General features: G+C 48.7%; 1 protein-coding gene across 1 annotated transcript in view; it reads right to left on the reverse strand.

Moving 5' to 3' along the window:
• Window positions 1-15,427, reverse strand: part of LOC142800416 (uncharacterized) — a 51,335-nt gene that overhangs the window by 16,286 nt on the left and 19,622 nt on the right. The window lies entirely within an intron of this gene.

The raw sequence follows: 15,427 nt of genomic DNA on the forward strand, positions 1-15,427 counted from the left end.
TATGCTCGAGTGCATGGCGCACCACTGGGCGATCACTGAAAAGTTTTCGGTCTACCTAAGAGGAGGCCCTCGTTTTACAGCGTTCCCGGACAACATCAGCTTGTCATACCTCGTCCAGAAGGGAGCCAGCAACCGCAGATTTGCGAGGTGGACGATCGACTTAGCAGAGTACACCTTCGACTTCAAGCACAAGCCAGGACGCCAGAACTCCGCTGCTGACGCACTCTCGAGGCAGTCGGAATCTGCAGAGGCTTTCGACCAGGGCGTTTCGACCCGAGACCTCCACTGCTACACAGTAGTGGTCGGCGAACACAGCCGCCTACGCGAGTTTCAGGAGAGGGATACTGGCTGCAAAAGATTTCGGGAGGAGGCCAAGCACAAATCTCCAGAGTAAGAGATCGAAGACGATATACTGGTGAAGAAATCTCTCGAGGGAGGGCGGGTCCGTCGGAGGGTGATCATTCCCGCTGCCCTCCGAAGCAGTGTGATGATCGTTTTCCACGACAACAACGGCCACCTAGGCGTCGAGAAGACAAGAGACCTGAGCCAGCGAAAGCACTGGTGGCCATCAATGAGAAAGGACATACGCAAGTATGTTGACTCCTGCCACACGTGCCAGACTATCAACGCCCGCACGACACGGAATGAAGGTTGCCTCATCCCACGTGATATTCCTACTGAGCCAAACGCGGTGATATCCCTGGATCACATGGGTCCGCTAAACGAGAAGGGAGACCACATCCTCGTGTGTATCGACCACGCCAAGAGATACATGGACGCCGTGACCGTACTGAGCACTTCGTCGACGCACTACCTTGACTTCATGACAAACTGGTGGATTCCGCGATTTGGAGTTCCCAGCGTCATTATTACGGACCAAGCCAAGGGATTCGTGAACAAGAAAACCCAGCAATTCCATCACAGACTGGGAATTGCTCATCAGAACTCCCCACCGTACTGGCCACCATCAAACGGACTGATGGAGCGAATGGTAGGAACATTGAAACAGGTGCTACGCAAAATGCTAAACAACAAAGACAAATGGCAGAAGGAACTACCCCGAGCAACGCTAGCAATCAACGGCACGAAGCATCGTCACAGTGGCCACAGCCCATTTCGACTCATGCACGGCTACGACCTAAAACTGCCAGGAGAGCTCAACCTCGCCTCAGTCGAGGGAGACATCGACGAGTCTCATAGACTACACGACTTGGCAAGGGGACGTGCGGAGACAAGAGAGAGGCTACTGCAGAGTCAGCGCAAAACAATGGTCCGATACGACAAGAAGCGGCGAACTCCGAGGTTCATAACGGGGGACATCGTCCTGCTTGAGTTAAGCGCTCGAAGTACATTAGACCCTCGCTATGAAGGTCCGTTCGAGATGTCGGAGGAAACAGGGCCGAGATCCAAAGAGTACCCCACACACCGGGCATGATCAACCAAAAAAAATCGTCAACGTGGAGCAGCTTCGTAGATATAAGGAGCCGCGCCTAGAAGTTACGGAACCATCGCCATCTAACGACACGCACGCCTGAGGACAGGCGCAATTTTCGAAAGGGCCGTGTCAGCGGCACTCGAGTTCGCACAGCTGAATTCTCCGGCAGCGTCTCTGTGCTTGCTCGGGAAACGCTGCACTGCGTTAACGTGGACTCCGAGCCCTGAGCGCGTCCACTCGATGCGGTTGCCCATTGGTTCAACGAACATTCAAAAAACAAAAGTGAGCCTTCGAGCCAGGACCGCATAGCAACGCATCGCCAGAGAGAGGAGAACGAGCCGAGATTCGAGCCGGGACCGCAGAGCAACGCATCGCAGAGCGAGCCGAGACGCGAGTGGCGTCGGACGTATCCGATCAAGCTCCTGCACCGAGTCCGGTTTCCTTATACATGTAACCACTGCCGATTCACCTGTAACTTATCACAATACAGTCTTTCTTAAAATTTGAACCTGGCCTTGACCTGGCCTTGACTACATTAATTCGGACATCGCTGACAGCCCCAACACATGAGGCGAGGGGAACGCGTTGCGGCGTGTTCGTACAGACACACGGAGGGACAGTATTACATAGGCTAGTCAAAGAGCTGCTTCAAATCTAAAAGAAAACAGAAAAAAGCAGCCGGCTCTAATCCTAACGCCTTCTTATGAAGAGTCATTGAGAAATTTCGTTTTGTTAGGAAACTTTTTATTCAAAATCTATGTCGCTTTGATGCTGTTCGGAAGGCTTGCTGAAGGAGAGCGAGCTAAGTAAACGAGGAAATCGAGAACACGTAGTTTAAGGACTCGAGTGCCCTGTATTGGATTCTACGGACGAGTGTATACTATAGGCCATTGTGTGGATTATCGTCTCCCTAACGACGTTACAGTGTGTTTGAACCATTTCTTGAGTAAATATGTCAACAGTGGCATGGCACAAATGTAAAAGAGAGGAGGAAGAGACATCGCGTCATCAGTCTGGCAGCGTCCATAGCAGGACGTAAGCCTTTTCTACGTTTCACCAATGAACTCGGTTCTGTGCTTGCTGCTGCTGCGTTTTCCGCCGCTTACTTCCTAATCTAATCTGCCCACTAAACTTTGTGCCTCCGTCTCGCGCGTTTCCCTTCTCTTGTAATCTACTCTTTTACTCACCAGCGGTTAACTTGCCTAAACACTACGGGCCGTGGCCATGTGCATTTATTCTTATATTTCGACTAAGATGGCTCAGGGTTCGTTTATTCCTTGCCCTACCCTGCTCTCTTTTAGGGGCGAAGCTCCTTATGGCATGGCTTGGGCGTTCCTCGTAGTACGTAATCATCAGTGGCACATACCCGAGATAGGTATAACATTTGACCTCCAAGGTGACGCCGGTGAGAGATTTCTTCTGTGCGTTGTTTAACAATAAAAAATAGTGCTCAATGTACATGCCAATGGCTGCTAATGAGGAATGAGAGACAGGAGCATTCGGCTTTTAGTCAACGCGCACGCTGCGATCCCCATTAGCAGCCATTGGCATGTACATTGAGCACTATCGGACAAGAAAGGGTTGCTACATTATACTCGCTTGGTGTAACCTGCTTAGTTTTAGAAAGGTTTAGCGAGCGTTGAGCCGCAGGGCCATGAATACAGTGAACTAGTATATACCATGAACTCAATGTGGTTGAAGGTGGGAAGTAGACCCGAAGCGCAAGCCGTAAGAAAGTGTGCGTGTGCCACCTCTCGTTTAGTCCTTGGAATGTACACTGAATGGCGGTGCTTATATATGGGGAATATATGATAAAAAGATGCGAGATGGTGGGACTTGGAGTGTTGAATACATGGACGAACGGACACACAGACAGATGCATGGATGGACGCATGAACGGACGCAGGGGCGGATGCATGAACGAACGCAGGGACGGGCGCACGAACAGACGCATGGACGGTCACACAGACGGACGCATGGACGGACGAATGCTTCGCCCCACTCTCCATCTTTCACTCAGGGGATATGCTGCCATTTTTTTGTCCCTTGATGTTACACCTACTATTTTTTTGCATGGCTTGCTGCGTCGTCCTCAATTTAGGTATAGGATACAATGATGTGCTCGATTAGGACCGCTCGGCGTGTTATGAACCTGGGAAAAGAGGAATTAAAGAAGCATTTTTTTCTGCATGACGAATTAACCCATTAACACCACATATCGCACCCCATCGATGACCATCACAAACTATAGGCATTCTCTAATGCCACACAAAAAGACCATTCTTAATCATTTTCTGCCTCGTACACCAAAGGACACTATTTTCGTCGGAGCGAGTGGACGCGTGGCGTGTCGGCTCCGGTTTCACCGAATGGTTTGCAGCGGAAATCACCTAGAATCAGGAATCACCCGGTACCAAGTTCCAGATGGGGGCTTGATTTCTGACACTTTTGCTGCGATATCCTCGACAACCACGCTGGCGGGAGAGCTACGCCTAACGCCTGCCAAGCCACCGGGAACGCAGCGGCCACGAACGCCGCTACCTTGTTCGGCCTAGCTCTGTAGACACCAAGAAACGCCGGTCGGCGCGTTTGACGCGTCTGACTTTGTGTGAACATATAGAGGTCTCTATGGACGGAGAACCCATTTCCTGTGAAGAATATGAAAAAAAAAGCACAACATGGAGCACCGTGGGATCAAGGAAGTTGACCTGCGGGCAACCAGTGGAACCCGGTGCGGATTCTCGACGAGTGAAAAATTGGCAGATCGCACGTACAGTGGGAATCGATGATATGCAAAGCACGAATGAGAAATGCCGATATGCACTTTAAAACCAGCACAACGTTACGAGGTTGAGGACAATGATATGACTCCCGTGTCATGATTATCCCGTTTGGATGTATCGTTTACCGTCGTCATCTATTCACGTCACGTGATACCAAATTTAGTATATGTGAAGCTAGTGAAACGGCCGTGAGCACGCTATTAGCGTAATATGTTGTCACGTTCTTACATGCCTCGTGTGTCAGGATTATCATGTTTGCACCAGTCATCTATTTATTCATCCATTGACGTCACGTAACACCAAGTTTGGTATATGTGGAGCTAGCAAAACGGCTACGAGCGCATCATGAAGGGCCAAATTATATACTCCAATGTAGCGTTGACGCACGCGCAAGCTGGGCACAGTGACGCTAGGTTAGCAAAACGCGAGCACTCTATAGTCTGACGCCAGGCGCGACCAGCGTCCGTCAGCGCGGCACTACGGCAACCGGTGCGAAACGCGACATGCTGCATTTCACGCCGGTGCGTTACTCAGACAACATTGAGTCTCCCTCTTTTCCTGACGGAGGGACGCCGGACGCGCTGAAACACGCATGCGTTAAAGCAGCGCCGCGCGTCCGGCGTCCGTAACACCAAATTTGGTATATGTGACGCTAGCGAAACGGCCACGAACGCATCATGAGCGTGGCATGTAGTCACGTTGTTACATAACACGCATGTGATGATTTTATGTTAGGGTCTGTCGCTTGTGTTTGTCATGCAATCATGCCATACCTTACCCGTTTTGCAACATGCCATGTAAACGAAACCACCGCAAGAACTGCAGGACCATGAAATGTAAATCATGGCATTTATGACATACATGTGATGATTTTCATGTTATGACTAGTCAAATATGTTCTTCATACTATCTTGTTATGCCATAACAAGTTTGGTATCGATACCATTACAAAAAACGGCCAGGACAGCTAAAAGTCGTAGGCGGCTTGATAGATAGATAGATCGATAGATAGATAGATAGATAAATAGATACGCCCAAAGTCGCCGAATTTCGCTAAGAAATGCTTCGCATTTAATAACAGCAAGAAACAGCGTGAGCAACGCCCGCGTCAAGTAACAAGACTAAGCCGGATGCCTTCACTGCCCCGAGGCGACTTCAAGATCCTCATCCGACCTACAGGCGGCCTTCGACTCACTGATCATGGGCCGCTCGACTAGCGACTAGCATTTACCACACTGCTAAAATTCCGAGAGAAGCCCAAGACAAGGACACAATATGCCCAAATTTCCAACAAAATATCATCGTTGTGAGCATATGCTTTGAGGCGCATGCTGATAGATACCGTAAAATCTCGCAAATTGTCGTCGGCAGCAAGACGTATGATACTAGCGCATACGAAGCAGCACCAGACTGTACGTAAATAGGAGTGATACGTGATATCCTGTTGGAAGATACTGCCCGAGATATTACGGCTAATGTGATTACGTCAAAGATCCCTACAGCCATCCCTGCAAAATGCCTCAGCAACACAACGACGGTGATCGTATAGTTCGCTGGTCTTCGCATCCCAACGTACGTTCGATATGGTGGCGCACTGTTGAGGTGCTCTCTTTACCGCAACTACATAGGCACGTCTTATCAATGCGGTCGCCGGGGGCACCACGCAGACGTATGCCTAAACCCGACAGACCGTGTGTGCCGTAGCTTGGTACGGCCAACCCCCCGCAAGATCACCAATGCAAGTGCACTTGTCAACTGTGAGGCGGCCACCACCAGGCAGCCGAGTAGGCGTGCAGGGTACGTTACAAAACGCCGTACTACCTGATGAAACACCGGCGATGGGAGCGAGAACAACAGTATGAAGACTACCCGACGACGCCAACGCCGGTCGACAACAGCTTCAAGCAGCGGGACCCTCATCCTACCCTGAAGCCCGGAAAGAAAACCTGGTCGAGATCTCGGTCACAGCCTCAGCTGAGGTCTCGCTCCCGGTCGCAGTCAACATCTCGGAGCCGTACTCCTGAATCTGGCGCAACCTTCAAGGTGGGCCGGGCAGACGTAGTCAAGGGGGTGAGCTCGAAGTCTGAGGAGGCTGCTTCTCAAGGCCAACTCGATAAATGAGAGGCCGAAATAGCACAGCTAAAACAGATGTTATCTCAATGCAACCAGAAAATGACAGCTGTAGGAGAGGAAACAGGACCCTCAAGGAGGAGTTACACCGTTATAAACGGACGGAACACTCTCCACCAGTATCGCCACCACTCTTAGCTGTTACCCCCATTGAACAAATGGAAGAAGTACTACACCACCATCTCCCAAACGCAGAGCCGACATCCAGGCCAATGAAGACAAACCAACTCGTGGGTCTCCCGACACTTAAGTACCAAAGAAAGTTGAGCAATCAGTGAAAGAATCAAATGAGTGGATGAGCAACTCATCTCGACTGATCTCGGCCCTTACTGGCCACATAGAGAATATAGCCAAAATTACCCAGCAACAAGGCGAACACCCAAAACAGCGACTCATCGCTGTGGAGGCTAGAGTCACCCCCCCCCCCCCTTCTCCTGCCACCTAGCGTCGTCGACCCCATGGCGACTGTAAAGCAACCTTCCTCGTCGGCATTCAGTGTGATACAGCCGGTGAGATTCCTATCCCCCGCATCTCATCATAGCTAGATACCCAGTGTCTTAGGTAACTCGGCATTGTTCCCATAGTAGAGTACCTGGTACTCTAAATCGTTACCCACTTTTCCTAACACCCCCCCCCCCCCCCCAGAAACCACTCCTATACGATTTGGCAATGGAATTGTAGAAGCAATGCAAATAAGTAAGCAAATCTTGACTAATACCTAAACGAGAAAGCTAAGCCCGATATCATTTTATTGCAGGAGACACATTGTCTCGCTAATTTATTTGGCAGGCTATCGCTCAATTAGACATGCCAACGAGGAGACGACTGTCCTTACGACACAATTAGACGAAACCTTACATTCACGCAACACGACACAGAAATTATCAATATAGACAATATATTTATTGAACTGGTTCTGCAATGCAAGACACACGAAACTTTGCTTATACTAAATATATACAGCAACCCAAAACAAAAGAAGCACTGATTTCTTACGCTCTTTAAACGTGCCCTCAACATCGCTGGCTGAAACCCCATGCTAATAGCGGGAGATTTCAACGCACCACACACTGCCTGGGGATACCCTTATGTGTTTGCTAAAGGTAGGAGGACCCTGTGGTTTGACTCGCAGCAGAAGGGGTTAACTCTAATCACCAATCCTAGCACACCCACACGCGGGCACTAGCACCAGCAAAGACACAACGCCTGATCTAACGTTCAATAGAAACACGTCAGCAGCCACTTGAAAAAATCTCTTAGAAGACCTGTGAAGCGACCACTACAACATCGAGGTACAAGTTCAAGGTGGCCCACGTAAACCAACAGAAAAACAGCTGAAACAGGTAGACTGGACCCAGCTACGAAAATCACGTGAGAACCAGGTCCAACCCATCATCAACATAGAGGACTGGACGCACACCCTTAAACAGAATGTTAATAATGGCTCCAAAGTTGTATCTCCCGAAGCACACCTCGAAGAGATTGATAGCGGGCTTCTCCACACGTGGGGGGCAGAACAATCGCTACAAAAGAGGTGGAAGACACAGAATCGCAACAGGAACCCCAGGAAACGCTAGCATTTCTCAACACAGAGATAGAGATGTATGCAACACAGCTAAGCCGGCAACACTGGGATAAAACCTGCGATGCCATGAACAGGCAGCTGAGTCTTAGTAAAACGTGGCATTTTCTACGGTTCCTGCTCGATCCAGATGACATCAAAACCACCCACGGACAAACCATCAACAAACTAATCCATAAGTACACGGGCACGGAATAGGATCTTCTTAGGGAAGTAGAGCTCGAGTACATCTCTGAGGCTCCTCCTCAGCAGCATCCACATTATATGGGCTAGGTCAACACCACTCTAGACGAAGAATTTACCGTAGCAGATATCCGTGCCGTCCTACAAAAACTTAACACCAAATCTGCATCGGGTCCTGACACCATCACCAACAAGATAACATGTAATTTGAACGATGAGTCGATCACGTATATCACAGGTTACAATAATAAACTGCTGCAAGACCAGAATCTTACCTCCGCAGTAGAGAAGGCCAAGGGGATTTTGATTCCGAAACTGGGCAAAGCACTGAGCACTGACAATCTTAGGCCCATCTTCTTAACATCTTGCATAGGCAAATTAATGGAACACGCTTTCCTGGCTAGACTAACAAATTACCTTGAAGACAATAATTTTTTCCTCACACCATGATTGCCTTCCGCAGGCATGTTTCAAAACAGGATGCCATGTTGCAGCTCAAGCATCACATCATATACAGTACACGACGCTCCACTAAGGGCATGTATACCTTCACCAGCAAAGTTTGACTATCACCACAAAAAATGCGCAGCGGTGGTGTTTACACGTAAACCTATGTTTTTCTACCCATTGTGCATCGATGGCGAATCATTTACATAATAGAGCAGTCATAGATTCTTAGGTGTCATCGTGGATAGTGACCTAACCTGGAGTCCACATGCCACATACCTGGATAAAAAGCTCATTGGCATTGAGAATGTATTCAAGTTCATTGCCGGAAAATCCTGGGCCCCCTCCGTGCACTCCATGCTGCAGCTTTATAACGTTCACTTTCTCGAATATCTCCGGTACAGCCTTCCTGCCCTTTCGAACACGTGCAAGACTCAGATCCGTGCACTGCAGAGTGTACAAGTCCAAGTAATTCGGACATGTCTTGGCCTCCGAAGATGCTCATCGACAATGGCAACTATTTTTATGGCACAAGAACAGCCGGTCACAACGTATATTATTCTCGAGACGCTGAGAGTGCACACTCGCCATTTATCATGGCTTCCGTCACATCGTTTAGCGTGCTTGACAGCGCGGAGGCCCCATGATTCGTTCTGCGCTATTGTGACGAAACACCAGGGCACATTATCACCTGGCTTTAAACTTGCGATGCGTCCAGCATCTGCGTTATGAAGTTTCCATCAACCTGACCTGCGCTTGTCGGTTCCTGGAATCATTAAGGAGGCACGCATGCCACCGCTAGCCCTGAAGCAATTGATTTTGCGTCTGTTGGACGAAACATACTTTGACCGCAATTGTGTTTACACCGATGGCTCCAATAATTCTAAAAGAACAACCACTGGGGCAGTGGTTGTTTAATCTGGTAATGTGTTGCATCAATACAAGTGCTCTCACACCACAACGTCGACCGCAGCAGAACTCGCAGCACTTCAAGGTGCAGCCAAGTACATTCTTCGGCAGCAACCTAATCAATGGGCCATCTTTTGCGACTCGAAGTCTGCCTTACATACACTACGGTTCGCTATACAGCACATGTTACACGAACAATCAGTATATCGGATAAGGCACGACTACCACGAAGCGCTCGAGGAAGGTCACGATATCGTATTTTAATGGTTGCCGAGTCATTGCGAAATTGTCGGCCATGACCGCGCGGATGAAGGTGCTCGATCAGCTCATGACGAAGACCTGCGTACGCCCATACCACTCTTGAGAACGGACGCTGCAAAGCGACTACAATAACTTGCTCGCCGTATAACTATCCTACAATGTAATGCGCCGAGTTTCTCCAACGCGCACCTGTATTCGATCGACCCAAACTTGCAACTTCGTTGGCCATCCCGGCTCTCACGACGCAATGAAACTTTGCTGTGTCGCATGAGGTTGGGCGTGGCATTTACGAATGCGTATTCTTGTCTCCTTGGAATGGCTAGTTGGTCGGCATGCAACATCAGCACCTGCGAGGAGGCGCTTGAGCACATTCTATACCACTGCCCAGCATACTATTCTGAACAACGTATTATGTGGAAGCCAAGCTCTGTCAGCTGGGATCATGACCGCTTACAGAAAAGAAGATCCTGGGACCTTGGCCGACGGTTCCGCATACGCGAAAAGCCACGAGAGCCCCCTTGTGCTTCTTAAGAACCACCGGACTTCACGGGCGCTTGTGAAAGAACAGCGTGAGACCGTGCTGTGTAGTATCGAGCTGAATATTCATCATCTCTTTCTTACTCCTGTTTTAGTGGCGAAGCTTCTTAAGACCTCAAGATGTCCGCCGTCTCCCGTCTGTTCGTAACACGCCTTCATCTGTCTGACATTTCTGAATCATTTTCCATGTAACCTTCAACTTATAAGCAACAGAGGGCGTTGGTGGTAACCGTTTTGCATGTAACCTTCCACTTATAAGCAACAGAGGGCGCTGTGGTTAATTGTAGATGTGATGGCGCTGCTGTCAACTCTATATATCCTGACCAACGCTAACCAAACCGAACGTCCTCTGCTTCAACGAAACGTGGAACTCGGGGAGATAGTTCATCGATAGATTTTACCCAATCGTGTGCACGGAAAACCGAGACCGTTCGGCCGGTGGCGTTGCGATATACGTTGAAACGCCAGAGACGGCCGTGGACCTGCAACTACCGTTCACGACCCAATCTCACAACGGTGACCACGCTGCGGTGCAACTTTCCGATGGAACCGTCATCATGACAATGTACTTGGCTCCCAATCTCTCCCGGCACAACATAGTGAAGTACATCGATTTAGCCATGCGCCAGTACGAAGCAGAGTACCAGGACAAGACACCCTTTGTACTCGCGGGAGATTTCAACGTAGACATCACGAACGACGACTGGTTCGTTCAGCACATGATGTCCAAATACGATCGGCGGTGTATATCCTATGATCACAAGAAACCCACCACCATAAGAGGAACGTGTATACATCTCTTCTTTGCGAATTTCAGGATGAATCCCTTAGAAGAACCACTGGCCCTGCACTTCACCGACCACAAAGCTGTGATTATGAAGTGAAAACGTAACCCCGAACTCGGAACCTCATATCAGCTGTAAAGAAGACTCACCGCTATATCACAATCGGTCTCAGCGCTATCTCTTTGAATAAAAAATTATATAAGTATCACAACCACAATCAGTCTCAGTACTATCTCAGCTTTAATCACAATAATCACCTCCGAAAGCTTTGCCCCATAATTATTTTCAAGCAGCTTGAAATGCAGTGATTTTTTTTTCTCTTTCTATTATTTCCTCTTTACCCCGCCTCAAGTGTAGGGTAGCCAACCAAGCCAAGCTTCGTTAACCTTCCTGCCTTTTCTCTCTCTCTCCACTAAAAGCATACTTGGTCTAGATCTTAAGAAGGCTTTTGACACTGTCACACATAGCACTATTCTAAATAAGATCAACGCTGTAAACTTGGGGCTTCGCACGTACAACTATGTAAGAGCATTTCTTACGGGAAGAACGGCCCCGATCACTGTGGGAGCACTCAGATCGTCCGAAATAACAATGGGAAGCACGGGCACCCCGCAGGGTTCCGTGATCTCTCCTTTGTTGTTTAACCTCACCGTCATCGGTCTTCCGTCAAAACTCCAAACCATCCAAGAACTCTATCACACAATTTATGCCGATGGCGTCACCCTCTTGTGCGACGGCAGTGATGGTTTCATTTAACTAAGATTAGAGGAGGATATTGACACAGTAGAATGGTGTTCACAAGGAACTGGGCTATCCTGCTCGGCGGAGAAGTCTGAGCTACTGCTATATTTCCCTACACTCAGAGGTCGACCACCCAAACAACATCCCCAAGCGCAGACACACACCAATATAAAACTCGCTACTACAACGCGACGGTCACGTCATAGCAACCGTGGATAAATTCCTAGTGCTAGGACTCATCATAGAAAGTATGGGTACCAACGGAGTGACAGTTCATAGTGTTAACGCCAGATCGTCGAACACGGTGTGCCTCATTAGACGCATTACCAATAAACACAAGACATGAAAGAGGCTAGTATCATCCGTATGATCCAATCATTCGTACTAAGTTACATTACCTATATACGGCCACGTACCATCGATGGTTCACTGCAGAAAAGTCAATACTCAAAAGCCCAATCAGGGGAATTCACAAACAAGCGCTAGGTTTGCCTCAAAACACCAGCACCGAACTCCTCCTTCAATTGGGTTTACACAATATGCTTAGGGAGCCTATTGAGGCACAACAAATCTCCCAATTCGAGCGATTACCCAAGACTAAGCCAGACCGCCAGATTCTACATAATCTCAGAATTTCTTACTACATTCAACACGGAGACAAAAACGACATACCACGCACTATCCGTGCTGAGCCCACAATACCACCCATACCAAGAAACATTCACCCTGAACACAAGGGCGGACGTGTCAGTAGAGCCATAGCCATGTCAAAGTTTTTTGGGCAGAACCATGAGGTGGTCTTTGTCGAAGCATCACGCTACCAGAAACGTCACCGCTTCGTGGATGCTGTCATAGACCACACACACCAATGAAAAAGCAGCGCGTCAATCGTCACATGGAATGTAGAAACGGCGGAGGAAGTGGCTATCGCGATCGCCATATAGCCCACACGAACGCCTCACATGTAAGTGACTCGCAGACGGCCGTTAGAAACTACGCCAGCGGCAGAATCTCCCCCGAGGCATTGCGGATCCCTAATACAAGCAAAATTCACTAGGTGGACAAATACGTGCACATCCTTTGGTTCCCTGCCCACACACCACTAGGTAACCTGGAGGACAGTCCGAATGAAGTGGCACACAACGTGGTTGGAGGTCTCACGTTCCGAGTCGTGTTAGACGAAGCGGCCACCCAAACGGATTTTTTGGCGCCGGTGTGGAAATGGGAAGATCGCCTTACTGAATTTTGTGACATAACTCAGCAATATCGACTGTAAAGGCGGGAGTGCCCCCTCCTCAGCCAAGCTAAATCAGGCCCAGTCCATTCAATGGTGGCAGCTACAAACACGCACATACACGAACCCTGTCATCATGCACCACATATACCCTGACGTCTATAGCTCCGATCTCTGCCAGTACTGTACCACCAGAGCCACTCATGACGATATCCTATGTAAATGGCCAGCATTAATCAGAAATTCTGGGGTCGCGGCCTCTAATGAAGACCTTCGGGTGCGTTTGCGGGCTGCGCTGCTCAGTTCGGGCCAAGCAATTCTGGGCGATTCAGCAGGCCAAGGAAGCTGCTGGGAGACACGGTCTCTCCGTTTTATAGCTCCTAGGTGGAAGCCCTGCCCAGAAATCCGCCAGAAATCAATAAAGTTTACCTTTCTCGTACACCAAAACTGTGTTATAAGCTTAACCCTTACTTTGTTACTTTTAATGAGAAACCCATGTTCCAAGATGCATAAGGACAAATTTTATTATAGGCTTTTTACCGAATTAGCTACCTCCCTATCATTAGGTTTTATGATATGTTAGCTAAATAAGAAGTCTCAGAGGCCAACCCTAAGTTATGTTGTAAAAAAAGTTTTTTTTAATATGGACGTGCGATTAACATTTTTTTTCTGAAGTTGACCACTCTGCAAATGCGTGATTAGGCTTCGTGTTATCCCCCAACGAACGTTCAGTTGTGGGTGCTTCGCTGGGTGTCTCTCCTCTGCCTGTTGTCTGCGTTATTTATTTATGTGCGCACTGTTTGTTTAAGTGAATACGTGCCGACTCCAAACCAATTTTAAGAAGGAAATGAAGTCCTGTAAATCAATATGGGACGTATGAATCGGCGAGCGCTGCACTAAATGTGACAGCACTTTCTGATTTACTTGAGTCAAAGCTGTGTAATACAGAAGCTTTCTCTATATAACGAGAAATTGATTCACATAGTTTTGTAGCGGCCCTCAACACCTGCATATGAACTAACTTGCCACAGAAGGCCTCAAGCCTTCATGTGGTGTCACGAGGTCACGCTGGAACTGTATGTCGGAAGTGGCATTCAACCACGCAAAGGCTACGGTTGTTTCCTTACTCGAGGCATTGAATTGCTCCGAAACGTGCTTCTATGGCGCCTTTATGGAAGACTTCGCGCCTTGCCACCGGAAGAGGAAATGCTATTTCTCTTGTGGTCGTGACGGCGCATGACTATCCCATCACCACGTGAGCGGGACAGCGATGTCTTCGTTGTGGTTTGACTCGTGGCTGACCAGGCGGCACGACTCGGAGAAGTTTCCTGGGTGAGTTAAGCGCGCTACACTGCGGAACATGACGTGGTGGTGCGGTCGTTGTTGCAACTGGGTTTGTCGTGATCCGCGGTATAGTGCATGCACTAGCGTTGCCGTTGAATAAGGTCAATTTGTGGCTCACTTTTTTGTATGTCATTACTCGAGCGAAGTTCCGCTCGGTGGCTGCATATTTTCGGCAGTGGGTATTTCAGCCAAAAACAAAGACTTGTTATACGCTCCAACGCCATGTGTAGTGTAATCAAGACAGCATAAGGAAGCAACAGAACTTAGGTGGGGTCATATAGCCACGGCGACGAGCTTCCTATTTAGAAATGTCATCTTTAAACTATCTCCACTACTGTACTGACAAGTGCGTTTTACTACCAAATAGCACGTGTAGTAAGGCTACAAACACCGCTCTTCTGTCTTTCTTTTCTCTTCACTTTCCATCTATTTCCCTCTCTGCGGCCCCACCGTCGTGTTACAGTGGCTAAAGTATACTCAGCGGCTGACCCGCAGGTCACTGGATCTAATCCCAGCTGCGGCGGCTGAATTTTCGATGAAGGCGGAAACGCTGTAGAGCCGTGTGCTCAGATTTGGGTGCACGTTTGCGAACCTTAGGTGTGGAAATTTCCGTAGCCCTCCCCTACGTCGTCTCTCATATATACATATGGTGGTTATGGGACGTTAAACGCCACATATCGAGCATCGATTCCCTCTCTGCATTCTCCTGCAGGTACATAGTCATACTGCCAACTAAGGTGACAGAAGTTGACGTCAAGATTTCCTTCCTCTCAAGTAGTCCTTCTCTTCAGAAGGCCCGGAAGCAGCAGCTATACTCCTTGGGATCCAATCAGGCGCCCTGCTTCACTTATCTTATATATATACATACGTTTGTCTCAGCGCTGTCATGCTTTTGCTCATATTTCAACAATGTCGAGCCCGCTCATTATGCAATCACAAAGAAAGCATGGTAGAGCGCGTCGCCACTTGCATCGCAGGCCGGAAGAGCAAGCTCGTCAAATTTTGTTCAGTGACCATCAAACGAGACTGCGAATAAAGGCGTCGCATGGCCGTCTG

Source organism: Rhipicephalus microplus, chromosome 1 (assembly GCF_043290135.1).
Source record: "Rhipicephalus microplus isolate Deutch F79 chromosome 1, USDA_Rmic, whole genome shotgun sequence".
In the NCBI taxonomy this organism is placed as follows: Eukaryota; Metazoa; Arthropoda; class Arachnida; order Ixodida; family Ixodidae; genus Rhipicephalus; species Rhipicephalus microplus.